This window comes from Protopterus annectens, chromosome 6.part0, assembly GCF_019279795.1.
Source record: "Protopterus annectens isolate FY-2018-M chromosome 6.part0, PAN1.0, whole genome shotgun sequence".
Taxonomy (NCBI): Eukaryota; Metazoa; Chordata; order Ceratodontiformes; family Protopteridae; genus Protopterus; species Protopterus annectens.
Genome location: NC_056737.1, coordinates 1,172,433,890 through 1,172,460,694, shown reverse-complemented (window position 1 = coordinate 1,172,460,694; position 26,805 = coordinate 1,172,433,890). Strand labels below are relative to the sequence as shown.

The following is a 26,805-nucleotide window of genomic DNA, read 5'->3' as shown; positions in this document are numbered from 1 at the left end:
CTGATCATACAACATAAGACAGTGTGTTACTGTCTTGGTAATGTGTCCCTGATCGTACAACATAAGACAGTGTGTTACTGTCTTGGTAATGTGTCCCTGATCGTACAACATAAGACAGTGTGTTACTGTCTTGGTAATGTGTCCCTGACCGCATGACACAAGACAGTGTGTTACTGTCTTGGTAATGTGTCCCTGATCGTACAACATAAGACAGTGTGTTACTGTCTTGGTAATGTGTCCCTGATCGTACAACATAAGACAGTGTGTTACTGTCTTGGTAATGTGTCCCTGATCATACAACATAAGACGGTGTGTTACTGTCTTGGTAATGTGTCCCTGATCGTACAACATAAGACAGTGTGTTACTGTCTTGGTAATGTGTCCCTGATCATACAACATAAGACAGTGTGTTACTGTCTTGGTAATGTATCCCTGATCATACAACATAAGACAGTGTGTTACTGTCTTGGTAATGTGTCCCTGATCATACAACATAAGACAGTGTGTTACTGTCTTGTTAATGTGTCCTTGATCATACAACATAAGACAGTGTGTTACTGTCTTGGTAATGTGTCCCTGATCATACAACATAAGACAGTGTGTTACTGTCTTGGTAATGTGTCCCTGATCGTACAACATAAGACAGTGTGTTACTGTCTTGGTAATGTGTCCCTGATCGTACAACATAAGACAGTGTGTTACTGTCTTGGTAATGTGTCCCTGATCGTACAACATAAGACAGTGTGTTACTGTCTTGGTAATGTGTCCCTGATCATACAACATAAGACGGTGTGTTACTGTCTTGGTAATGTGTCCCTGATCATACAACATAAGACAGTGTGTTACTGCCTTGTTAATGTGTCCCTAATCGTACAACATAAGACAGTGTGTTACTGTCTTGGTAATGTGTCCCTGATCGTACAACATAAGACAGTGTGTTACTGTCTTGGTAATGTGTCCCTGATCGTACAACATAAGACAGTGTGTTACTGTCTTGGTAATGTGTCCCTGATCGTACAACATAAGACAGTGTGTTACTGTCTTGGTAATGTGTCCCTGATCGTACAACATAAGACAGTGTGTTACTGTCTTGGTAATGTGTCCCTGATCGTACAACATAAGACAGTGTGTTACTGTCTTGGTAATGTGTCCCTGATCGTACAACATAAGACAGTGTGTTACTGTCTTGGTAATGTGTCCCTGATCGTACAACATAAGACAGTGTGTTACTGTCTTGGTAATGTGTCCCTGATCATACAACATAAGACAGTGTGTTACTGTCTTGGTAATGTGTCCCTGATCATACAACATAAGACAGTGTGTTACTGTCTTGGTAATGTGTCCCTGATCATACAACATAAGACAGTGTGTTACTGTCTTGGTAATGTATCCCTGATCGTACAACATAAGACAGTGTGTTACTGTCTTGGTAATGTGTCCCTGATCATACAACATAAGACAGTGTGTTACTGTCTTGGTAATGTGTCCCTGATCCTACGACATAAGACAGTGTGTTACTGTCTTGGTAATGTGTCCCTGATTGTACAACATAAGACAGTGTGTTACTGTCTTGGTAATGTATCCCTGATCATACAACATAAGACAGTGTGTTACTGTCTTGGTAATGTGTCCCTGATCGTACAACATAAGACAGTGTGTTACTGTCTTGGTAATGTGTCCCTGATCGTACTACATAAGACAGTGTGTTACTGTCTTTGTAGTGTGTCCCTGATCATACAATATAAGACAGTGTGTTACTGTCTTGGTAATGTGTCCCTGATCATACAACATAAGACAGTGTGTTACTGTCTTGGTAATGTGTCCCTGATCGTACAACATAAGACAGTGTGTTACTGTCTTGGTAATGTGTCCCTGATCATACAACATAAGACAGTGTGTTACTGTCTTTGTAATTTATCCCTGGTCGTACAACATAAGACAGTATTTTACTGTCTTGGTAATGGGTCCCCGAGCGTAAAACATAAGACAATGTGTTACTGTCTTGGTAATGTGTCCCTGATCATACAACATAAGACAGTGTGTTACTGTCTTGGTAATGTGTCCCTGATCATACAACATACGACAGTGTGTTACTGTCTTGGTAATGTGTCCCTCATCATACAACATAAGACAGTGTGTTACTGTCTTGGTAATGTGTCCCTGATCGTACAACATATGAGAGTGTGTTACTGCCTTGGTAATGTGTCCCTGATCGTACAACATAAGACAGTGTGTTACTGTCTTGGTAATGTATTCCTGGTCATACAACATAAGACGGTGTGTTACTGTCTTGGTAATGTGTCCCTGATCATACAACATAAGACAGTGTGTTACTGTCTTGGTAATGTGTCCCTGATCGTACAACATAAGACAGTGTGTTACTGTCTTGGTAATGTGTCCCTGATCATATGACATAAGACAGTGTGTTACTGTCTTGGTAATGTGTCCCTAATCATACAACATAAGACAGTGTGTTACTGTTTTGGTAATCTGTCCCTGATCATACGACATAAGACAGTCTGTTACTGTCTTGGTAATGCGTCCCTGATCGTACAACATAAGACAGTGTGTTACTGTCTTGGTAATGTGTCCCTGATCATACAACATATGACAGTGTGTTACTGTCTTTGTAATGTGTCCCTGATCATATGACATAAGGCAGTGTGTTACTGTCTTGGTAATGTGTTCCTGTCCGTACAACATAAGACAGTGTGTTACTGTCTTGGTAATGTCCCTGATCATACAACATAAGACAGTGTGTTACTGTCTTGGTAATGTATCCCTGATCATACAACATAAGACAGTGTGTTACTGTCTTGGTAATGTGTCCCTGATCGTACAACATAAGACAGTGTGTTACTGTCTTGGTAATGTGTCCCTGATCGTACAACATAAGACAGTGTGTTACTGTCTTGGTAATGTGTCCCTGATCATACAACATAAGACAGTGTGTTACTGTCTTGGTAATGTGTCCCTGATCGTACAACATAAGACAGTGTGTTACTGTCTTGGTAATGTGTCCCTGATCATACAGCATAAGACAGTGTGTTACTGTCTTGGTAATGTGTCCCTGATCATACAACATAAGACAGTGTGTTACTGTCTTGGTAATGTGTCCCTGATCGTACAACATAAGACAGTGTGTTACTGTCTTGGTAATGTGTCCCTGATCGTACAACATAAGACAGTGTGTTACTGTCTTGGTAATGTGTCCCTGATCGTACAACATAAGACAGTGTGTTACTGTCTTGGTAATGTGTCCCTGATCGTACAACATAAGACAGTGTGTTACTGTCTTGGTAATGTGTCCCTGATCATACAACATAAGACAGTGTGTTACTGTCTTGGTAATGTGTCCCTGATCGTACAACATAAGACAGTGTGTTACTGTCTTGGTAATGTGTCCCTGATCGTACAACATAAGACAGTGTGTTACTGTCTTGGTAATGTGTCCCTGATCGTACAACATAAGACAGTGTGTTACTGTCTTGGTAATGTGTCCCTGATCGCACAACCTAAGACAGTGTGTTACTGTTTTGGTAATGTGTCCCACATCATACAACATAAGACAGTGTGTTACTGTCTTGGTAATGTGTCCCTGATCGTACAACATAAGACAGTGTGTTACTGTCTTGGTAATGTGTCCCTGATCATACAACATAAGACAGTGTGTTACTGTCTTGGTAATGTGTCCCTGATCGTACAACATAAGACAGTGTGTTACTGTCTTGGTAATGTGTCCCTGATCATACAACATAAGACAGTGTGTTACTGTCATGGTAATGTGTCCTGATCATACAACATAAGACAGTGTGTTACTGTCTTGGTAATGTGTCCCTGATCGTACAACATAAGACAGTGTGTTACTGTCTTGGTAATGTGTCCCTGATCGTACAACATAAGACAGTGTGTTACTGTCTTGGTAATGTATCCCTGATCGTACAACATAAGACAGTGTGTTACTGTCTTGGTAATGTGTCCCTGATCATACAACATAAGACAGTGTGTTACTGTCTTGGTAATGTATCCCTGATCGTACAACATAAGACAGTGTGTTACTGTCTTGGTAATGTGTCCCTGATCATACAACATAAGACAGTGTGTTACTGTCTTGGTAATGTATCCCTGATCGTACAACATAAGACAGTGTGTTACTGTCTTGGTAATGTGTCCCTGATCGTACAACATAAGACAGTGTGTTACTGTCTTGGTAATGTGTCCCTGATCGCACAACATAAGACAGTGTGTTACTGTCTTGGTAATGTGTCCCTCATCATACAACATAAGACAGTGTGTTTCTGTCTTGCTAATGTGTCCCTGATCGTACGACATAAGACATAAGACAGTGTGTTACTGTCTTGGTAATGTGTCCCTGATCGTACAACATAAGACAGTGTGTTACTGTCTTGGTAATGTATCCCTGATCGTACAACATAAGACAGTGTGTTACTGTCTTGGTAATGTATCCCTGATCACAACATAAGACAGTGTGTTACTGTCTTGGTAATGTGTCCCTGATCGTACAACATAAGACAGTGTGTTACTGTCTTGGTAATGTGTCCCTGATCGTACAACATAAGACAGTGTGTTACTGTCTTGGTAATGTGTCCCTGATCGTACAACATAAGACAGTGTGTTACTGTCTTGGTAATGTGTCCCTGATTGTACAACATAAGACAGTGTGTTACTGTCTTGGTAATGTGTCCCTGATCATACAACATAAGACAGTGTGTTACTGTCTTGGTAATGTGTCCCTGATCATACAACATAAGACAGTGTGTTACTGTCTTGGTAATGTGTCCCTGATCGTACAACATAAGACAGTGTGTTACTGTCTTGATAATGTCCTTGATCGTACAACATAAGACAGTGTGTTACTGTCTTGGTAATGTATCCCTGATCGTACAACATAAGACAGTGTGTTACTGTCTTGGTAATGTGTCCCTGATCGTACAACATAAGACAGTGTGTTACTGTCTTGGTAATGTGTCCCTGATCGTACAACATAAGACAGTGTGTTACTGTCTTGGTAATGTGTCCCTGATCGTACAACATAAGACAGTGTGTTACTGTCTTGGTAATGTGTCCCTGATCGTACAACATAAGACAGTGTGTTACTGTCTTGGTAATGTGTCCCTGATCGTACAACATAAGACAGTGTGTTACTGTCTTGGTAATGTATCCCTGACTGTACAACATAAGACAGTGTGTTACTGTCTTGGTAATGTGTCCCTGATCGTACAACATAAGACAGTGTGTTACTGTCTTGGTAATGTATCCCTGATCGTACAACATAAGACAGTGTGTTACTGTCTTGGTAATGTGTCCCTGATCGTACAACATAAGACAGTGTGTTACTGTCTTGGTAATGTATCCCTGATCGTACAACATAAGACAGTGTGTTACTGTCTTGGTAATGTCCCTGATCGTACAACATAAGACAGTGTGTTACTGTCTTGGTAATGTATCCCTGATCGTACAACATAAGACAGTGTGTTACTGTCTTGGTAATGTGTCCCTGATCATACAACATAAGACAGTGTGTTACTGTCTTGGTAATGTGTCCCTGATCGTACAACATAAGACAGTGTGTTACTGTCTTGGTAATGTATCCCTGATCGTACAACATAAGACAGTGTGTTACTGTCTTGGTAATGTGTCCCTGATCGTACAACATAAGACAGTGTGTTACTGTCTTGGTAATGTGTCCCTGATCATACAACATAAGACAGTGTGTTACTGTCTTGGTAATGTGTCCCTGATCATACAACATAAGACAGTGTGTTACTGTCTTGGTAATGTGTCCCTGATCGTACAACATAAGACAGTGTGTTACTGTCTTGGTAATGTGTCCCTGATCACAACATAAGACAGTGTGTTACTGTCTTGGTAATGTATCCCTGATCATACTACATAAGACAGTGTGTTACTGTCTTGGTAATGTGTCCCTGATCATACAACATAAGACAGTGTGTTACTGTCTTGGTAATGTATCCCTGATCGTACAACATAAGACAGTGTGTTACTGTCTTGGTAATGTGTCCCTGATCATACAACATAAGACAGTGTGTTACTGTCTTGGTAATGTATCCCTGATCGTACAACATAAGACAGTGTGTTACTGTCTTGGTAATGTGTCCCTGATCGTACAACATAAGACAGTGTGTTACTGTCTTGGTAATGTATCCCTGATCGTACAACATAAGACAGTGTGTTACTGTCTTGGTAATGTGTCCCTGATCATACAACATAAGACAGTGTGTTACTGTCTTGGTAATGTGTCCCTGATCGTACAACATAAGACAGTGTGTTACTGTCTTGGTAATGTGTCCCTGATCGTACAACATAAGACAGTGTGTTACTGTCTTGGTAATGTGTCCCTGATCATACAACATAAGACAGTGTGTTACTGTCTTGGTAATGTATCCCTGATCATACAACATAAGACAGTGTGTTACTGTCTTGGTAATGTGTCCCTGATCGCGACATAAGACAGTGTGTTTCTGTCTTGTTAATGTGTCCCTGATCGTACAGCATAAGACAGTGTGTTACTGTCTTGGTAATCTGTCCCTAATCATACAACATAAGACAGTGTGTTACTGTCTTGGTAATGTATCCCTGACCGCATGACACAAGACAGTGTGTTACTGTCTTGGTGATATGTCCCTGATCGTACACCATAAGACAGCGTGTTACTGTCTTGGTAATGAATCCCTGAACGTACGACATAAGACAGTGTGTTACTGTCTTGGTAATGTATCCCTGACCGTACAACATAAGACAGTGTGTTACTGTCTTGGTAATGTGTCCCTGATCGCACACGACATAAGACAGTGTGTTACTGTCTTGGTAATATGTCCCTGATCGTACAACATAAGACAGTGTGTTACTGTCTTGGTAATGTGTTCCTGATCGTACAACATAAGACAGTGTGTTACTGTCTTGGTAATGTGTCCCTGATCATACAACATAAGACAGTGTGTTACTGTCTTGGTAATGTGTCCCTGATCGTACAACATAAGACAGTGTGTTACTGTCTTGGTAATGTGTCCCTGATCGTACAACATAAGACAGTGTTTTACTGTCTTTGTAATGTGTCCCTGATACAACATAAGACAGTGTGTTACTGTCTTGGTAATGTGTCCCTGATCATACAACATAAGACAGTGTGTTACTGTCTTGGTAATGTGTCCTGAGCGTAAAACATAAGACAATGTGTTACTGTCTTGGTAATGTGTCCCTGATCATACAACATAAGACAGTGTTTTACTGTCTTGGTAATGTGTCCCTGATCATACAATATAAGACAGTGTGTTACTGTCTTTGTAATGTGTCCCTGATCATATGACATAAGGCAGTGTGTTACTGTCTTGGTAATGTGTCCCTTATCGTACAACATAAGACGGTGTGTTACTGTCTTGGTAATGTGTCCCTGATCATACAACATAAGACAGTGTGTTACTGTCTTGGTAATGTGTCCCTGATCGTACAACATAAGACAGTGTGTTACTGTCTTGGTAATGTGTCCCTGATCATACAACATAAGAGAGTGTGTTACTGTCTTGGTAATGTGTCCCTGATCATACAACATAAGACAGTGTGTTACTGTCTTGGTAATGTGTCCCTGATCGTACAACATAAGACAGTGTGTTACTGTCTTGGTAATGTGTCCCTGATCATACAACATAAGACAGTGTGTTACTGTCTTGGTAATGTGTCCCTGATCGTACAACATAAGACAGTGTGTTACTGTCTTGGTAATGTGTCCCTGATCGTACAACATAAGACAGTGTGTTACTGTCTTGGTAATGTGTCCCTGATCGCAACATAAGACAGTGTGTTACTGTCTTGGTAATGTGTCCCTGATCGTACAACATAAGACAGTGTGTTACTGTCTTGGTAATGTGTCCCTGATCGTACAACATAAGACAGTGTGTTACTGTCTTGGTAATGTGTCCCTGATCATACAACATAAGACAGTGTGTTACTGTCTTGGTAATGTGTCCCTGATCATACAACATAAGACAGTGTGTTACTGTCTTGGTAATGTGTCCCTGATCATACAACATAAGACAGTGTGTTACTGTCTTGGTAATGTGTCCCTGATCGTACAACATAAGACAGTGTGTTACTGTCTTGGTAATGTGTCTTTGATCGTACAACATAAGACAGTGTGTTACTGTCTTGGTAATGTGTCCCTGATCGTACAACATAAGACAGTGTGTTACTGTCTTGGTAATGTGTCCCTGATCATACAACATAAGACAGTGTGTTACTGTCTTGGTAATGTGTCCCTGATCGTACAACATAAGACAGTGTGTTACTGTCTTGGTAATGTGTCCCTGATCGTACAACATAAGACAGTGTGTTACTGTCTTGGTAATGTGTCCCTGATCGTACAACATAAGACAGTGTGTTACTGTCTTGGTAATGTGTCCCTGATCATACAACATAAGACAGTGTGTTACTGTCTTGTTAATGTGTCCCTGATCATACAACATAAGACAGTGTGTTACTGTCTTGGTAATGTGTCCCTGATCATACAACATAAGACAGTGTGTTACTGTCTTGGTAATGTGTCCCTGATCGTACAACATAAGACAGTGTGTTACTGTCTTGGTAATGTGTCCCTGATCGTACAACATAAGACAGTGTGTTACTGTCTTGGTAATGTGTCCCTGATCATACAACATAAGACAGTGTGTTACTGTCTTGGTAATGTGTCCCTGATCGTACAACATAAGACAGTGTGTTACTGTCTTGGTAATGTGTCCCTGATCGTACAACATAAGACAGTGTGTTACTGTCTTGGTAATGTGTCCCTGATCGTACAACATAAGACAGTGTGTTACTGTCTTGGTAATGTGTCCCAGATCACACAATCTAAGACAGTGTGTTACTGTCTTGGTAATGTGTCCCTTATCATACAACATAAGACAGTGTGTTACTGTCTTGGTAATGTGTCCCTGATCGTACAACATAAGACAGTGTGTTACTGTCTTGGTAATGTGTCCCTGATCGTACAACATAAGACAGTGTGTTACTGTCTTGGTAATGTGTCCCTGATCGTACAACATAAGACAGTGTGTTACTGTCTTGGTAATGTGTCCCTGATCATACAACATAAGACAGTGTGTTACTGTCTTGGTAATGTGTCCCTGATCATACAACATAAGACAGTGTGTTACTGTCTTGGTAATGTGTCCCTGATCGTACAACATAAGACAGTGTGTTACTGTCTTGGTAATGTGTCCCTGATCGTACAACATAAGACAGTGTGTTACTGTCTTGATAATGTCCTTGATCGTACAACATAAGACAGTGTGTTACTGTCTTGGTAATGTGTCCCTGATCGTACAACATAAGACAGTGTGTTACTGTCTTGGTAATGTGTCCCTGATCGTACAACATAAGACAGTGTGTTACTGTCTTGGTAATGTGTCCCTGATCATACGACATAAGACAGTGTGTTACTGTCTTGGTAATGTGTCCCTGATCGTACAACATAAGACAGTGTGTTACTGTCTTGGTAATGTGTCCCTGGTCTTACAACATAAGACAGTGTGTTACTGTCTTAGTAATGTGTCCCAGATCGCACAACCTAAGAGAGTGTGTTACTGTCTTGGTAATGTGTCCCTGGTCGTACAACATAAGACAGTGTGTTACTGTCTTGGTAATGTGTCCCTGGTCGTACAACATAAGACAGTGTGTTACTGTCTTGGTAATGTGTCCCTGATCGTACAACATAAGACAGTGTGTTACTGTCTTGGTAATGTGTCCCTGATCATACAACATAAGACAGTGTGTTACTGTCTTGGTAATGTGTCCCTGATCGTACAACATACGACAGTGTGTTACTGTCTTGGTAATGTATCCCTGATCGTACAACATAAGACAGTGTGTTACTGTCTTGGTAATGTGTCCCTCATCATACAACATAAGACAGTGTGTTACTGTCTTGGTAATGTGTCCCTGATCATACAACATAAGACAGTGTGTTACTGTCTTGGTAATGTGTCCCTGATCATACAACATAAGACAGTGTGTTACTGTCTTGTTAATGTGTCCCTGATCGTACGACATAAAACGGTGTGTTACTGTCTTGGTAATGTGTCCCTGATCATGCAACATACGGCAGTGTGTGACTGTCTTGGTAACGTGTCCCTGATCATACAACATAAGACAGTGTGTTACTGTCTTGGTAATGTGTCCCTGATCGTACAACATAAGACAGTGTGTTACTGTCTTGGTAATGTGTCCCTAATCATACAACATAAGACAGTGTGTTTCTGTCTTGCTAATGTGTCCCTGATCATACAACATAAGACAGTGTGTTAATGTCTTGGTAATGTGTCCCTGATCGTACAACATAAGACAGTGTGTTACTGTCTTGGTAATGTGTCCCTGATCATACAACATAAGACAGTGTGTTACTGTCTTGGTAATGTGTCCCTGATCATACAACATAAGACAGTGTGTTACTGTCTTGGTAATGTGTCCCTGATCATACAACATAAGACAGTGTGTTACTGTCTTGGTAATGTGTCCCTGATCGTACAACATAAGACAGTGTGTTACTGTCTTGGTAATGTGTCCCTGATCGTACAACATAAGACAGTGTGTTACTGTCTTGGTAATGTGTCCCTGATCGTACAACATAAGACAGTGTGTTACTGTCTTGGTAATGTGTCCCTGATCAGACAACATAAGACAGTGTGTTACTGTCTTGGTAATGTGTCCTGATCATACAACATAAGACAGTGTGTTACTGTCTTGGTAATGTGTCCCTGATCGTACAACATAAGACAGTGTGTTACTGTCTTGGTAATGTGTCCCTGATCATACAACATAAGACAGTGTGTTACTGTCTTGGTAATCTGTCCCTGATCATACAACATAAGACAGTGTGTTACTGTCTTGGTAATGTGTCCCTGATCATACAACATAAGACAGTGTGTTACTGTCTTGATAATGTATCCCTGATCGTACAACATAAGACAGTGTGTTACTGTCTTGGTAATGTGTCCCTGATCGTACAACATAAGACAGTGTGTTACTGTCTTGGTAATGTGTCCCTCATCGCAACATAAGACAGTGTGTTACTGTCTTGGTAATGTGTCCCTGATCGTACAACATAAGACAGTGTGTTACTGTCTTGGTAATGTGTCCCTGATCATACAACATAAGACAGTGTGTTACTGTCTTGGTAATGTGTCCCTGATCATACAACATATGACAGTGTGTTACTGTCTTGGTAATGTGTCCCTGATCATACAACATATGAGAGTGTGTTACTGTCTTGGTAATGTGTCCCTGATCATATGACATAAGGCAATGTGTTACTGTCTTGGTAATGTGTCCCTGATCGTTCAAGATATGACAGTGTGTTACTGCCTTGGTAATGTGTCCCTGATCGTACAACATAAGACAGTGTGTTACTGTCTTGGTAATGTGTCCCTGATCGTACAACATAAGACAGTGTGTTACTGTCTTGGTAATGTGTCCCTGATCATACAACATAAGACAGTGTGTTACTGTCTTGGTAATGTGTCCCTGATCGTACAACATAAGACAGTGTGTTACTGTCTTGGTAATGTGTCCCCGATCGTACATCATAAGACAGTGTGTTACTGTCTTGGTAATGTGTCCCTGATCATACAACATAAGGCAGTGTGTTACTGTCTTGGTAATGTGTCCCTGATCGCAACATAAGACAGTGTGTTACTGTCTTGGTAATGTGTCCCTGATCGTACAACATAAGACAGTGTGTTACTGTCTTGGTAATGTGTCCCTGATCATATGACATAAGGCAGTGTGTTACTGTCTTGGTAATGTGTCCCTGATCGTACAACATAAGACAGTGTGTTACTGTCTTGGTAATGTGTCCCTGATCATACAACATAAGACAGTGTGTTACAGTCTTGTTAATGTGTCCCTGATTGTACAACATAAGACAGTGTGTTACTGTCTTGGTAATGTGTCCCTGATACAACATAAGACAGTGTGTTACTGTCTTGGTAATGTGTCCCTGATCATACAACATAAGACAGTGTGTTACTGTCTTGGTAATGTGTCCCTGATCGTACAACATAAGACAGTGTGTTACTGTCTTGGTAACGTGTCCTGATCCAATAACATAAGACAGTATTTTACTGTCTTGGTAATGTGTCCCTGATCATACAACATAAGACAGTGTGTTAGTGTCTTGGCAATGTGTCCCTGATCGTACTACATAAGACAGTGTGTTACTGTCTTGGTAATGTGTCCCTGATCATACAACATAAGACAGTGTGTTACTGTCTTAGTAATGTGTCCCAGATCGCACAACCTAAGAGAGTGTGTTACTGCCTTGGTAATGTGTCCCTGATCATATGACATAAGGCAGTGTGTTACTGTCTTGGTAATGTGTCTCTGTCCGTACAACATAAGACAGTGTGTTACTGTCTTGGTAATGTGTCCCTGATCGTACAACATAAGACAGTGTGTTACTGTCTTGGTAATGTGTCCCAGATCGCACAACCTAAGACAGTGTGTTACTGTCTTGGTAATGTGTCCCTGATCGTACAACATAAGACAGTGTGTTACTGTCTTGTTAATGTGTCCCTGATCGTACAACATAAGACAGTGTGTTACTGTCTTGGTAATGTGTCCCTCATCATACAACATAAGACAGTGTGTTACTGTCTTGGTAATGTGTCCCTGATCGTACAACATAAGACAGTGTGTTACTGTCTTGGTAATGTATCCCTGATCGTACAACATAAGACAGTGTGTTACTGTCTTGGTAATGTGTCCCTGATCATACAACATAAGACAGTGTGTTACTGTCTTGGTAATGTGTCCCTGATCGTACAACATAAGACAGTGTGTTACTGTCTTGGTAATGTGTCCCTGATCATACAACATAAGACAGTGTGTTACTGTCTTGGTAATGTATCCCTGATCGTACAACATAAGACAGTATTTTACTGTCTTGGTAATGTGTCCCTGATCGTACAACATAAGACAGTGTGTTACTGTCTTGGTAATGTGTCCCTGATCATACAACATAAGACAGTGTGTTACTGTCTTGGTAATGTATCCCTGATCGTATGACATAAGACAGTGTGTTACTGTCTTTGTAATGTGTCCCTGATCATACAACATAAGACAGTGTGTTACTGTCTTGGTAATGTGTCCCTGATCGTACAACATAAGACAGTGTGTTACTGTCTTGGTAATGTGTCCCTGATCGTACAACATAAGACAGTGTGTTACTGTCTTGGTAATGTGTCCCTGATCATACAACATAAGACAGTGTGTTACTGTCTTGGTAATGTGTCCCTGATCATACAACATAAGACAGTGTGTTACTGTCTTGGTAATGTGTCCCTGATCGTACAACATAAGACAGTGTGTTACTGTCTTGGTAATGTGTCCCTGATCATACAACATAAGACAGTGTGTTACTGTCTTGGTAATGTGTCCCTGATCGTACAACATAAGACAGTGTGTTACTGTCTTGATAATGTGTCCTTGATCGTACAACATAAGACAGTGTGTTACTGTCTTGGTAATGTGTCCCTGATCGTACAACATAAGACAGTGTGTTACTGTCTTGATAATATCCCTGGTCGTACAACATAAGACAGTGTGTTACTGTCTTGGTAATGTGTCCCTGATCGTACAACATAAGACAGTGTGTTACTGTCTTGGTAATGTGTCCCTGATCGTACAACATAAGACAGTGTGTTACTGTCTTGGTAATGTATCCCTGACCGTACGACATAAGACAGTGTGTTACTGTCTTGGTAATGTGTCCCTGATCGTACAACATAAGACAGTGTGTTACTGTCTTGGTAATGTGTCCCTGATCGTACAACATAAGACAGTGTGTTACTGTCTTGGTAATGTGTCCCTGATCGTACAACATAAGACAGTGTGTTACTGTCTTGGTAATGTGTCCCTGATCATACAACATAAGACAGTGTGTTACTGTCTTGGTAATGTGTCCCTGATCGTACAACATAAGACAGTGTGTTACTGTCTTGGTAATGTGTCCCTGATCGTACAACATAAGACAGTGTGTTACTGTCTTGGTAATGTGTCCCTGATCGTACAACATAAGACAGTGTGTTACTGTCTTGGTAATGTGTCCCTGATCGTACAACATAAGACAGTGTGTTACTGTCTTGGTAATGTGTCCCTGATCGTACAACATAAGACAGTGTGTTACTGTCTTGGTAATGTATCCCTGATCGTACAACATAAGACAGTGTGTTACTGTCTTGGTAATGTGTCCCTGATCGTACAACATAAGACAGTGTGTTACTGTCTTGGTAATGTGTCCCTGATCGTACAACATAAGACAGTGTGTTACTGTCTTGGTAATGTGTCCCTGATCGTACAACATAAGACAGTGTGTTACTGTCTTGGTAATGTGTCCCTGATCATACAACATAAGACAGTGTGTTACTGTCTTGGTAATGTGTCCCTGATCATACAACATAAGACAGTGTGTTACTGTCTTGGTAATGTATCCCTGATCGTACAACATAAGACAGTGTGTTACTGTCTTGGTAATGTGTCCCTGATCATACAACATAAGACAGTGTGTTACTGTCTTGGTAATGTGTCCCTGATCATACAACATAAGACAGTGTGTTACTGTCTTGGTAATGTGTCCCTGATCGTACAACATAAGACAGTGTGTTACTGTCTTGGTAATGTGTCCCTGATCATACAACATAAGACAGTGTGTTACTGTCTTGGTAATGTGTCCCTGATCGTACAACATAAGACAGTGTGTTACTGTCTTGGTAATGTGTCCCTGATCATACAACATAAGACAGTGTGTTACTGTCTTGTAATGTGTCCCTGATCATACAACATAAGACAGTGTGTTACTGTCTTGGTAATGTGTCCATGATCGTACAACATAAGACAGTGTTTTACTGTCTTGGTAATGTGTCCCTGATCGTACAACATAAGACAGTGTGTTACTGTCTTGGTAATGTGTCCCTGATCATACAACATAAGACAGTGTGTTACTGTCTTGGTAATGTATCCCTGATCGTACAACATAAGACAGTGTGTTACTGTCTTGGTAATGTGTCCCTGATCGTACAACATAAGACAGTGTGTTACTGTCTTGGTAATGTGTCCCTGATCATACAACATAAGACAGTGTGTTACTGTCTTGGTAATGTGTCCCTGATCGTACAACATAAGACAGTGTGTTACTGTCTTGGTAATGTGTCCTGATCGTACAACATAAGACAGTGTGTTACTGTCTTGGTAATGTGTCCCTGATCGTACAACATAAGACAGTGTGTTACTGTCTTGGTAATGTGTCCCTGATCATACAACATAAGACAGTGTGTTACTGTCTTGGTAATGTGTCCCTGATCGTACAACATAAGACAGTGTGTTACTGTCTTGGTAATGTGTCCCTGATCGTACAACATAAGACAGTGTGTTACTGTCTTGGTAATGTGTCCCTGATCATACAACATAAGACAGTGTGTTACTGTCTTGGTAATGTGTCCCTGATCGTACAACATAAGACAGTGTGTTACTGTCTTGGTAATGTGTCCCTGATCGTACAACATAAGACAGTGTGTTACTGTCTTGGTAATGTGTCCCTGATCATACAACATAAGACAGTGTGTTACTGTCTTTGTAGTGTGTCCCTGATCATACAATATAAGACAGTGTGTTACTGTCTTGTTAATGTGTCCCTGATCATACAACATAAAACGGTGTGTTACTGTCTTGGTAATGTGTCCGTGATTATACGACATAAGACAGTGTGTTATTGTCTTGGTAATGTGTCCCTGATCATACAACATAAGACAGTGTGTTACTGTCTTGTTAATGTGTCCCTGATCATACAACATAAGACAGTGTGTTACTGTCTTGGTAATGTGTCCCTGATCGTACAACATAAGACAGTGTGTTACTGTCTTGGTAATGTGTCCCTGATCGTACAACATAAGACAGTGTGTTACTGTCTTGGTAATGTGTCCCTGATCGTACTACATAAGACAGTGTGTTACTGTCTTTGTAATGTGTCCCTGATCATACAACATAAGACAGTGTGTTACTGTCTTGTAATGTGTCCCTGATCATACAACATAAGACAGTGTGTTACTGTCTTGGTAATGTGTCCCTGATCGTACAACATAAGACAGTGTGTTACTGTCTTGGTAATGTGTCCCTGATCATACAACATAAGACAGTGTGTTACTGTCTTGGTAATGTGTCCCTGATCGTACTACATAAGACAGTGTGTTACTGTCTTTGTAATGTGTCCCTGATCATACAACATAAGACAGTGTGTTACTGTCTTGGTAATGTGCCCCTGATCGTACAACATAAGACAGTGTGTTACTGTCTTGGTAATGTGTCCCTGATCATACAACATAAGACAGTGTGTTACTGTCTTGGTAATGTGTCCCTGATCGTACAACATAAGACAGTGTGTTACTGTCTTGGTAATGTGTCCCTGATCATACAACATAAGACAGTGTGTTACTGTCTTGGTAATGTGTCCCTGATCGTACAACATAAGACAGTGTGTTACTGTCTTGGTAATGTGTCCCTGATCGTACAACATAAGACAGTGTGTTACTGTCTTGGTAATGTGTCCCTGATCGTACAACATAAGACAGTGTGTTACTGTCTTGGTAATGTATCCCTGATCGTACAACATAAGACAGTGTGTTACTGTCTTGGTAATGTGTCCCTGATCATACAACATAAGACAGTGTGTTACTGTCTTGGTAATGTGTCCCTGATCGTACAACATAAGACAGTGTGTTACTGTCTTGGTAATGTGTCCCTGATCATACAACATAAGACAGTGTGTTACTGTCTTGGTAATGTGTCCCTGATCGTACAACATAAGACAGTGTGTTACTGTCTTGGTAATGTGTCCCTGATCATACAACATAAGACAGTGTGTTACTGTCTTGGTAATGTGTCCCTGATCGTACAACATAAGACAGTGTGTTACTGTCTTGGTAATGTGTCCCTCATCATACAACATAAGACAGTGTGTTACTGTCTTGGTAATGTGTCCCTGATCATACAACATAAGACAGTGTGTTACTGTCTTGGTAATGTGTCCCTGATCGTACAACATAAGACAGTGTGTTACTGTCTTGGTAATGTGTCCCTCATCGTACAACATAAGACAGTGTGTTACTGTCTTGGTAATGTGTCCCTCATCATACAATATAAGACAGTGTGTTACTGTCTTTGTAGTGTGTCCCTGATGATACAATATAAGACAGTGTGTTACTGTCTTGTTAATGTGTCCCTGATCGCACAACATAAAACGGTGTGTTACTGTCTTGGTAATGTGTCCCTGATCGTACGACATAAGACAGTGTGTTACTGTCTTGGTAATGTGTCCCTGATCGTACAACATAAGACAGTGTGTTACTGTCTTGGTAATGTGTCCCTGATCGTACAACATAAGACAGTGTGTTACTGTCTTGGTAATGTGTCCCTGATCATATGACATAAGGCAATGTGTTACTGTCTTGGTAATGTGTCCCTGATCGTTCAAGATATGACAGTGTGTTACTGCCTTTGTAATGTGTCCCTGATCATATGACATAAGGCAGTGTGTTACTGTCTTGGTAATGTGTCTCTGTCCGTACAACATAAGACAGTGTGTTACTGTCTTGGTAATGTGTCCCAGATCGCACAACCTAAGATAGTGTGTTAGTGTCTTGGTAATGTGTCCCAGATCGCACAACCTAAGACAGTGTGTTACTGTCTTGGTAATGTGTCCCTGATCGTACAACATAAGACAGTGTGTTACTGTCTTGGTAATGTGTCCCTGATCGTACAACATAAGACAGTGTGTTACTGTCTTGGTAATGTGTCCCTGATCGTACAACATAAGACAGTGTGTTACTGTCTTGGTAATGTGTCCCTGATCGTACAACATAAGACAGTGTGTTACTGTCTTGGTAATGTGTCCCTGATCGTACAACATAAGACAGTGTGTTACTGTCTTGGTAATGTATCCCTGATCGTACAACATAAGACAGTGTGTTACTGTCTTGGTAATGTGTCCCTGATCGTACAACATAAGACAGTGTGTTACTGTCTTGGTAATGTGTCCCTGATCGTACAACATAAGACAGTGTGTTACTGTCTTGGTAATGTGTCCCTGATCATACAACATAAGACAGTGTGTTACTGTCTTGGTAATGTGTCCCTGATCGTACAACATAAGACAGTGTGTTACTGTCTTGGTAATGTGTCCCTGATCGTACAACATAAGACAGTGTGTTACTGTCTTGGTAATGTGTCCATGATCGTACAACATAAGACAGTGTGTTACTGTCTTGGTAATGTGTCCCTGATCGTACAACATAAGACAGTGTGTTACTGTCTTGGTAATGTGTCCCTGATCGTACAACATAAGACAGTGTGTTACTGTCTTGGTAATGTATCCCTGATCGTACAACATAAGACAGTGTGTTACTGTCTTGGTAATGTGTCCCTGATCGTACAACATAAGACAGTGTGTTACTGTCTTGGTAATGTGTCCCTGATCGTACAACATAAGACAGTGTGTTACTGTCTTGTAATGTGTCCCTGATCGTACAACATAAGACAGTGTGTTACTGTCTTGGTAATGTGTCCCTGATCGTACAACATAAGACAGTGTGTTACTGTCTTGGTAATGTGTCCCTGATCGTACAACATAAGACAGTGTGTTACTGTCTTGGTAATGTGTCCCTGATCGTACAACATAAGACAGTGTGTTACTGTCTTGGTAATGTGTCCCTGATCATACAACATAAGACAGTGTGTTACTGTCTTGGTAATGTGTCCCTGATCGTACAACATAAGACAGTGTGTTACTGTCTTGGTAATGTGTCCCTGATCGTACAACATAAGACAGTGTGTTACTGTCTTGGTAATGTGTCCCTGATCGTACAACATAAGACAGTGTGTTACTGTCTTGGTAATGTGTCCCTGATCATACAACATAAGACAGTGTGTTACTGTCTTGGTAATGTGTCCCTGATCATACAACATAAGACAGTGTGTTACTGTCTTGGTAATGTGTCCCTGATCGTACAACATAAGACAGTGTGTTACTGTCTTGGTAATGTATCCCGGATCATACAACATAAGACAGTGTGTTACTGTCTTGGTAATGTGTCCCTGATCGTACAACATAAGACAGTGTGTTACTGTCTTGGTAATGTGTCCCTGATCATACAACATAAGACAGTGTGTTACTGTCTTGGTAATGTGTCCCTGATCATACAACATAAGACAGTGTGTTACTGTCTTGGTAATGTGTCCCTGATCGTACAACATAAGACAGTGTGTTACTGTCTTGGTAATGTGTCCCTGATCGTACAACATAAGACAGTGTGTTACTGTCTTGGTAATGTATCCCTGATCGTACAACATAAGACAGTGTGTTACTGTCTTGGTAATGTGTCCCTGATCATACAACATAAGACAGTGTGTTACTGTCTTGGTAATGTATCCCTGATCGTACAACATAAGACAGTGTGTTACTGTCTTGGTAATGTATCCCTGATCGTACAACATAAGACAGTGTGTTACTGTCTTGGTAATGTATCCCTGATGGCACAACATAAGACAGTGTGTTACTGTCTTGGTAATGTATCCCTGATTGTACAACATAAGACAGTGTGTTACTGTCTTGGTAATGTGTCCCTGATCGTACAACATAAGACAGTGTGTTACTGTCTTGGTAATGTGTCCCTGATCATACAACATAAGACAGTGTGTTACTGTCTTGGTAATGTGTCCCTGATCGTACAACATAAGACAGTGTGTTACTGTCTTGGTAATGTGTCCCTGATCGTACAACATAAGACAGTGTGTTACTGTCTTGGTAATGTATCCCTGATTGTACAACATAAGACAGTGTGTTACTGTCTTGGTAATGTCCTGATCATACAACATAAGACAGTGTGTTACTGTCTTGGTAATGTGTCCCTGATCGTACAACATAAGACAGTGTGTTACTGTCTTGGTAATGTGTCCCTGATCGTACAACATAAGACAGTGTGTTACTGTCTTGGTAATGTGTCCCTGATCGTACAACATAAGACAGTGTGTTACTGTCTTAGTAATGTGTCCCAGATCGCACAACATAAGACAGTGTGTTAGTGTCTTGGTAATGTGTCCCTGATCGTACAACATAAGACAGTGTGTTACTGTCTTGGTAATGTGTCCCTGATCGTACAACATAAGACAGTGTGTTACTGTCTTGGTAATGTGTCCCTGATCATACAACATAAGACAGTGTGTTACTGTCTTGGTAATGTGTCCCTGATCGTACAACATAAGACAGTGTGTTACTGTCTTGGTAATGTGTCCCTGATCGTACAACATAAGACAGTGTGTTACTGTCTTGGTAATGTGTCCCTGATCGTACAACATAAGACAGTGTGTTACTGTCTTGGTAATGTGTCCCTGATCGTACAACATAAGACAGTGTGTTACTGTCTTGGTAATGTGTCCCTGATCGTACAACATACGACAGTGTGTTACTGTCTTGGTAATGTATTCCTGATTGTACAACTTAAGACATTGTGTTACTGTCTTGATAATGTGTGCCTGATTGTACAGCATAAGACAGTGTGTTACTGTCTTTCAGACAGTGCTCCCTAAATGCTTCACAGCTTTGAAAGCCAGACAATACTTAGGGCTTTTTTTCTGTAACTAGTGGTACACGGAGCAGACAAAGCTGAACACGCTTTGAAGAATTGTGATCAGGATCATAATCCTTTACTATCTAGAAAGAAAAGAAAAGGCATCCAACTTCCAGACCTTCTTGCATGGAGTCCTGGAATGGAATTTTGCCAGTTGATTGTTTAGAGGTGGAGCAAAGAGGTCTACGTGAGGAATTCCCCACATGTGGATCAAATCCTGAAAGACCCCCCCCCGATCTACTTTCCATTCATGCGGGTCTGCCATGGTTCTGCTCAACTTGTCTGCCACACAGTTTTGCTTTGATACAATGTAGTACACCTGTGGAGTGAGGCTATGCTGAGAAGCTATATCCCAATCTGACATGGCTAGTCTGCAAAGTAATGCAACCTGGTTCCCTTTTGCTTGCTGCTTTACCACATGACTGTGATATTGTCTGTCACCACTTGAAGAGGTTTCAGAGACTAAAGATAGTTCAGAGAGTTGAGTGCCTTCATCAGGACAAGCATTTTCTTGACATTTATATTCTTGCATCTGTTCTTGGTGTCCTACAACCCCTGCACATTTATCACTCCTGAAACTGCTCCCCAGGCAAAGTGCAACGTGTCTGTGGTGAATGACTTTCTTTATGGAGGGAGGGACAAGGGGAGACTAGGATTTAAGGATATCTGTTGTCTCTGCAAAAGATTTTTCTTTTGACAAATCCCAGCACTGGGATATGAAAAGATAAAGGGTGTTGATGCTGGGAGCAAAGAAATTTCAGAAACATAGTATCTTTCTCATGTGGAGTCTTGTAGGAAGGATCGTGAGAATCTTAGATGCCATGAGTCTCAAAATCCTGAGGTATTCCCATGCAGTGACCGATGTCTAAGTGGAAGAAAAGCTTTTTGAACTGAGGTGTTTAGTTGACATCCCAGGTGCATAATTCTGTGTGAGGGAGTCAAGGAAAAACATTTGAATGTTTTCTTGGGAACCCAGTTTGTGCAAGAGATCTCTCATCCAAGAGAGAGAGAGGGTTCCCTGACACCTTGAAAAAGACTGCAAAGATAAGAAAGTCATCTAAATATAGAAACATTTGGATACCCTGTGACCCACTATGAGCTATAATCAGAGATGTACACTTTTGAGAACACTCCTGGTGCAGTGGATAGTACAAAGGGTAAGGCAGAGAACTGATAATGTGACCCAAACACACAAAACCTTAAGAAATGTTTAAAGTCGGGATGAATAGGGATGGGATGATAAGCATCTTTTAAGTCAAGTGTTACCAGGAAACTTAAAAGAGGAAGAACGGGTAACAGGCTGTGGAGTTGCCCATTTAGGAAAGAAAAATTCAGAGCCGCTGTCCAAGCATTTTCTTTCTTTAGCAACCTGGGAAATAGGAACTGGTTCTATCACTCCTTGGGACAGCATGTAATGAAGGACAGGTGGAAACTAAAGAGTCTGATCTTCAGAATGAGAACTGATCTCCTGGTTCAGAATGAGAACTGATCTCCTGGTTCAGAATGAGAAATGATCCCCTAGAAAGGAGAAATTTCCAACAACTGCTCTCTGCAACCTTGATGAATGATTTTTGGAACCCATTTGTTTGAAACAATCTGAGAAAAATGGAAAGTGAGACTTTCTTGAAGAGAAATGGAACAAGATGGGAGGAGGTCACAAGATTTCTTGAATAGTCATTTGAACTTGACGGACTTTCCCTGGTTTTGGAAGGTTTGAGACCTCTTGTTGGAACCCCCTTGCCATTTTGTCTTAAATGTCTGTTTATCTGAATTCTGTTGAGGCTGTTTATTCTGGTTCTTTTTTTGGCAAAACTGGATGAGAAGAAAAAGAATCCCTTGGACAGTTTGGAAAAAGTGAGCTGATAAACCTTAGAAATTACCTGGATCAGCTTGCCCCATTCATCACACTTTTTTGATCACCTCTGGAGGAGAATGTAACATCTGGGAGTTTCTGAGAATGTGTCCAGACAAATCTCCTTTAAACAGTACTAGTGGCCTTATCCCTGGAAGAAGTATCAGCAAAGTCACACGTACTGTAAACAATGAGTGGGGGACCTGAGCAGTAGAATTAATTAAATTCATTTAAACCAGAGTTTTTCTTCACAAGAAGAAACTGCAGATAAAATATTATGCATACTTTCAGAATTTGTCAGTACAAACTTTAACATATGAGCCTGACAATTCAAAATTCTGAAAATCAAAGTTGCAGAATTATACACCTTTCCCCCATACCTATCAATACATTTTTATGCTGATTAGAAAGAGTAGGATTAGAATTAACCAAGTGCTTAGCAGCAGTGAATCTACTAAGGCTACAGATGCTGGGTCAGGTTTGGGAATAGTATATAAAATGTTAAAAGAATGAGGAAGTTTATACATCTTAGCTACCTTTTTAGGGACAGCTGGCTGACTATCAGGAAAACTACAGGCAGAAACACACACATCCTCTAAAGCAGATAGAATGGAGGAATGAGTGTAGGTTCTGAAAAATCCTTCTGTAACAACTCATAATATTTTCTGAGGGACTAAGAAACATCAGTGTTCTCCCACGGTAGTCTCAGAGAAAAGAGAATATCAGAAACTGAGCTCTCCTCTGAGTCTGAATCAGAAATCCGAGGACAAAACCCTGAATCCATCCCTGCATCTTCATGTACAGATTCAGAATCCTGAATCTCACCAGGAAAAGAGGAATCCCTCTTTCTTTTACCAGAAACTACTTTACAAGAAGGATCAATAATCTGAATTAAAAAACTGAACCAGACCCAGTAAACTTCTATCCAAAGACATTTGAGGATGAGTAGCAACGTGCTTCCCGAGGGATGGGCACAGCATTCGGACACAACAGCCAACCTTCCCTGTTCCCTCTCCCAGGACCAGCAAGAGTATCTCATCCTTACCCACTGAGCGGACTCCAACATCAACAGAAGATGTGGCTAACCCCTGGTCCATAGCGCATGTGAGTGCTCTGAGGTACAACAAATGGCAACAGTAGAGTTACCCACCTCCAGCTGATTCTAATTGCTAGCCTGATGTACTGCAAAAGCTGTTTTCTTAACTTTTTCTTTTAGTGGCTGGAAGAAAAAGTGACCATGTGACTGCCAATCTCTTCCATTGTCAAGCTGAAAGTAGTACCTCTTTCCTGGGGAGACAAGCAGTAAATACCAATAAAACTACCAGTTCTCAAAAGTTGTTTTTTGTGTCAAAAAAGTAAAGAAAAATCTCTTTAAAACACTATGGCAATCCCACAGTGGAAAAATAAGTACACTTTCTCTACAGAAAATAGATTTTCATTTAGTGTACACTACTTTTAAACTGACAGAAAGAAACAAGTGCGACATTTAAAGGAATGCTGCAGTCCCAAGACAGTGCATTAAATAAGAACACCCCTAGCACTAAAATAAGTTTCCTGAAAAGGAAAGTAACAGGAAAATGGAAGATGTTTCCCCTCAAAGGGAACTTAACTGCCCAGCAAAGAAAAGCACAAGCTGACTGTCGATCCTCAAAAGCCTCAGCGGAGCACACTCCTCAGCGGCAGTAAAGATCTGAAGGCTTCACACCCAAACTTGCCTTTTAGTCAGCTCAGCTTGTGCTGACTGATGGATTGGGTGCATGGAAGGTGCCCTGAAGTTTTGTAAGCTGGCCAGCTTTTATATACCTGGCAGGATATTACACATACAGTTAAGGCTACTGCAGCAGTGATCCATAAGAACATCATTGAGAACTTCTTGGTATTGAAGAAACGTTCTTTGTCCACCTTTACCTAGTGCTTTGTCAATATTTGTCAATAGTCTCACGCACTGTGCAGCCTAATGCATAGTTAGGGTGGTCACTACTTACTTATTTTAATTTATTTACTTCACTTGTAATTAAACTTCACCTTCTAAGTCTTTTTCATTCTTAAGTCAGAGTAAGTCAGAGTAATAAATGTGAAGAATGAAAACTCTAAATAAATATAGTAAATTCCATTTTGTGAATGGGAAGAACTAGCTTAAAAATAAATAAAAATAACAAAAATGAAATGCCAGCGAACATATTAGTTAAAGGCCTGCTTTAATATAGGGATACGAACTTCATGACAACAAATACTGCAGTACAAAGACTCATTAATAAAAAGTTCAGTCACATGACATCAACTCATCAAATGACAGACGTTGCCTACCTTACCAAACATCTTTAAAAAGGAATTAAACTTAAATATTGTGTGTGTGTGTGTGTGTGTGTGTGTGTGTGTGTGTGTGTGTGTGTGTGTGTGTGTGTGTGTGTGTGTGTATGTGTGCACGCGCACGCGTGCATGTGAGTTCTATTTGTGTGACTGTGTAGTGTGTGTGTGTCTGTGCTGTGACTCGGACTTGAGAACTGTGTTATGTATGTATGTGTGCTGTTGGAATTATGTGCTATGTGCATTTGTATGTGCATTTGTATGTGTTGTCTGTGTGCATGTTTGGTATGAGACGTGTGTGATATGTGTACTTGTGTTTGTGTATGTTGCAAGAATTGTACAATGTGTGTGTTTGCATGTATGTTGTGAGAATTGTGTTCTTTAATTTAAGTTCCTAGCACCCACATTTACGTCATTTTCATGGGTCACAGTAAAAGAACTTATACAAGCAATATCCATGCAACACGACATGCAAATATTAAAAGGTATTTGCAGTAGCCCCCATGTGAGCAGTGTGTGTGACTGTATGTGCAATATGTGTTTTTATATGTGGCTGTCTTTGTCTGTGCATACATGTTTGCTTTGGGAATTGTGGGTGTGTGTGTGTGTGTGCATGTGTGTCTGCTGTGGGAATCATGGAACTTTTGTATGATGCTGTGGGAATTGGGTGCATGTGCACACGTGTGTGTGTGTGTGTGTGTGTGTGTGTGTGTGTGTGTGTGTGTGTGTGTGTGTGTGTGTGTGTGTGTGTGTGTGTTTGTGTGTCAGCATTTGCGTCTGCACTGTCGGGACGGGACTGTGTGATCAGGTAATAAGAATTCCATCTACTACCTGAAATCATAACAAAGCATAGAGCATGCATTTATTAACAGAATATTTATATTCATAAATTGATCACTACCTTAAATTAGCCCAGTATTCCTGCATTCAAATTTAGATATATATTCCACACTATATAAATTGTTTCACTGCCAACCTGCTCCTTTGGTTTAGGAATGGTTTACTCACACAATAATCTCAGAGATGATGGGATGTACCTAGTAATACGTGTGTACATCTAGATTTAAATCTGCTATATTTGCTGCATATTTCCTCTGTGTCTCAGTAACATCTTCTGTTATTATGTTTAGTTTAACTTCCTGTAATGTACTATAGAGCATTAATCTCAGAGTTTATATATAAATAAATAAATAAATGAACAGTATCATAAATAACTGGCTTTATCCAAAGTGCTTAACGTAAACTAGTCATAAAAGGAAGTGCACTCTCTCAACTCTTTCTGATTTTTCCTCATATTTTTGCATTGTCCCTTGAAAAATTACTGATTTTCTGATAAATCACTGAGAAATACACTAATTTAATAATGCGAGCCATTATAGTTTTCTATTTTTTATTATTATTATTAAAAAAGCATGTTGATACAAAAACTGTTATTCTGTTAACTTTTTCAATGAATTAAAACAATATTTTAAGCTGTTTGGCCTTTGTCCTATCCCTCCCTTCCCCTAATATTTTTGTTTTTATCCGTAATTCTTGAGCACATAACTTGTTACTGATGATGGTAGAAAATGAATGCAAACAGGACAAGGCTCACAGACAAAAATGCCTTACTATATCAATTGTCTTTATTCTTTCAACTATAGATCATATCTGAGTGAGCAGAGACGATACCCCTTTAAAACAACACTGCCTCTCCAGCTGTTGACAGAAATTAAACATTGCTGAGAAAATACAGAGTACAGAAAACCTACCTTTTTAATGACTGCCATCAGCTCAGTTTATTGTATGTAATAATAATTATGGTTCCATTAAAGTGCTATACTACAGCAGGTATCATAACAACTCAGTTAAGCCCCTCCATCTATTAACATCTTGAAAATTGTCTCAGATTATTTAGTTTAAGCACCTGGCACCTATATTCATGTGTTTTTATGGGTCACA

General features: G+C 40.3%; 1 protein-coding gene across 1 annotated transcript in view; it reads right to left on the bottom strand.

The window, feature by feature from the left end:
• SLC4A3 (solute carrier family 4 member 3) overlaps window positions 1-26,805 on the bottom strand; it is a 2,820,719-nt gene that overhangs the window by 2,455,088 nt on the left and 338,826 nt on the right. The window lies entirely within an intron of this gene.